Source organism: Anarrhichthys ocellatus, unplaced genomic scaffold (assembly GCF_004355925.1).
Source record: "Anarrhichthys ocellatus isolate YVR2014 unplaced genomic scaffold, GSC_Weel_1.0 scaffold489, whole genome shotgun sequence".
NCBI classification, from domain to species: Eukaryota; Metazoa; Chordata; class Actinopteri; order Perciformes; family Anarhichadidae; genus Anarrhichthys; species Anarrhichthys ocellatus.
In genome coordinates this window covers 30,197-33,160 of record NW_022280463.1, presented here as the reverse complement: position 1 = coordinate 33,160, position 2,964 = coordinate 30,197, and positions in this window count along the sequence as shown.

The following is a 2,964-nucleotide window of genomic DNA, read 5'->3' as shown; positions in this document are numbered from 1 at the left end:
ACACACACACACACACACACACACACACACACACACACACACACACCACTATAGCCCTATTGCTTTTATATGTGATGTAGTTGGATTCCTTTGTTTTCCTTTTTTTAGATTTCCTCTGCAGGACTGAAACTTTGGAGTTTATCAGATTTTTGAGTAAAAGTCGTTGTGCGAGCAAGGAACTGTTTTAAGAGTAAACCTGAAAGAAAATAAATCACATCAGCTCCACTTCTTCCATCTTGCTCATATCGACACATTACACCAATCAAAATAGGTGCCGTACTTGCAACTCCTGCATGTGCATGTGAGAGCCCTGTAGGACTCAAAAATGTATCAGCAATTTGCGAGCAGCAATCATCCGTCACATGCGATGCCGCCACCATATGTTTCAAAAAAATAGATTTTGTGAAACGTGCCGGTTTGTAAAATACAGTGAAAACGTACAGAACACTAAAGGGCAGTTACACATCGTGAATTCTGCCTTTTTTTATGACCAACCTTTCTCCTTTGCAATCTTGGCGTAGATCCCGACCGCTACGAGGACTGCGCTCGCAACCTGCAGAGTCACAGAGAAACTGATTATTTTATCAGAACCTCACCACATGAAGCACAGATTGTTTTTAAATCAGTGACCCATAAAAAACATCAAAGCACAATAATGTGCCTTAATACATTACAGACCATTCCGGGTTTGAATTCTGTCTGGACTCCACTGTCAACTAAATCCAGCTTACTACAGGATAGACTGCAAACTAGCATGTTAGCTAATAACATACAATATATTTGTCCCCCCCCCCCCTTTTGACGGAACTAGGCTAGCAGTTTCCCCCTGCTTCCAGTGTTTGTGCTAAGCTAGGCTAAACACATCGTGGAGCTATTTATCCTGCTCACACAGAGAGATCAAACTGACATAGTATCCATCTGAAACATCTAACTTTGGGTACTGACGATAACTGTTCAACAAAACAAGAACTACAAGTATCTGCGTTGGTGGAGACGTGTTTCTGCAAGTGGGAGGATGACATATGGAGTCTGACAGTTCCTTGGAAACAGCAGTTTGACAAAACAATCAATAACAGAGTCCTATCCAAGTAAAAGTTATAAGAATGATTAGTCATATGAGATCTTCTTTCTAGGAAATAAAAACAGAAGAGGGTCTCCCCCTAACTGTTGCCTTGCAGTTGGAAGAACAGAATTGTGTAAAATATATGGAAGCCCATTTCTGCCAGGAAAAAAACTAAAACGGCAAAAGTTAAGCTCCTCATGGTAAGTCAAAATGACAGTAGTAAGTAATAGTAAGTCCAAAGTAATTATTTTGCCGTAATAACTCATAATTAGGTTTCCATCAAACTGATTTTATGAGAATTTTCAATTTACACATAAAAAACCTGGAAATACAGCTAAAATAAACATAATGCTTCCCTGAAGTGGAAAAGTTGGTGTATAAATAAAAACAAAACGTGTCAACGTTGATTGGAGACTGAGTGAATAAATGATGACGTACCCGAAACATGTGACTTAAATATCAAATAGCCTCTGACCTTTTTTAAGTCCACTTTCCAGTGTGGATGTTCTGAACCAATATAAACACTTTTGCTTTCCAACGTGGTCGAACAACACCTTGCACATTTTTGTACCAAAATTCCCAGACCCTTAACTCCACCAAGCAATGTTTCCAACTCGCTCATATAACATTTGCTTGAAAGATTTGCATGAAAACAAAACCATTAAATTGCATTTCCTTTTACAGTTTTCACTACATTTGGTTCAAAGTTGTGCAACATTTGGATGGAAACTTGACTTTGTATCTCATAGTTTTGATTTGGCAACTTATAATCTTTTCCTTGTAAAAAAGTGGTCTTGCATACAAATATCACTGTATGCTGAAGCATTAAGACTTTACTCCAAGAGAACACACCCAGGCCAAAAGTACAGTGTCCACATACCTTTGGCTCTACAGTGCACAGCTAATTCTATTTGTCTTTAAATCAAGCATGTTAAATGTTTGTATACATTTTTGAAAACATAAAACTTTTTTTTTTCACTTCATAAATAAAGAGCTTATTTTCAAACTCAGTGGAAAACCATCCGTTCCTTATGAAATGGTGTAACTGTGGTGTTGAAATCACTTGCTGTAAAACCATATAGTGCAACACGTTCATAAGAACGCGATCACAATAATGAATCTGTAAAGTGTTTGATCCTCAGACTGTTCCAAACAGAGAGACTCACCCAGAAGACGTAGCAGCAGATGAATAAAATGTACTTGATGGCTCGGTATCCTCTCATCTCCTCTCTGCAGATCTCTGTCAGACTGCAGTGAAAGTCTGTTGGAGGTTTTGTTTTCTGGCGGCTGTAGACGTGTGTTGGCCTGCAGGACGCATTCCTGCTGTCAGGCTCATCCCCTCTGGTGCTGCTGCTGGATTTCGTCCTGTCATCCCACTGAGGGTGGAGGAGGTGTGAGGGTGGAGGAGGTGTGAGGGTGGAGGAGGTGGAGTGAGCCTGTCGCTGTCGAATCACACCTGCTGCTTCATCAACAAAACTTCACTCATAGTGTCCAGATTAGCAGTCTTCACTCCTGATAGCGTCCCCTAGAGACTGCACAGTATCCTCTGCAGGTGTATCAATATTAAAGAGTAACTGCACACTTAAGTATGTTTTTTCAAGTTTTTAACTAAATAATATGAATTTAAATATGAATTTGAGAATGAATATGCCATCTACGGTTTAAAATCAGGCCTAAGCTTGCAAGGCCAATTCTGAGATAGAGTCGACCGTTTGGGACTAATCTAAAAATACATAAAATAATGTTTACGCCCTCTTATCAGACCCGCCTCCTCGCCTCCCACCACATCCCCTATTGCTTTTCACTTTATCTGTAACCACAGTATGACATGACATATGGACAGTTTATCCTGAGGGTGGCAGTAGAGATATGGTGAGGGGGGGGGGGGGGGGGGGGGGGGG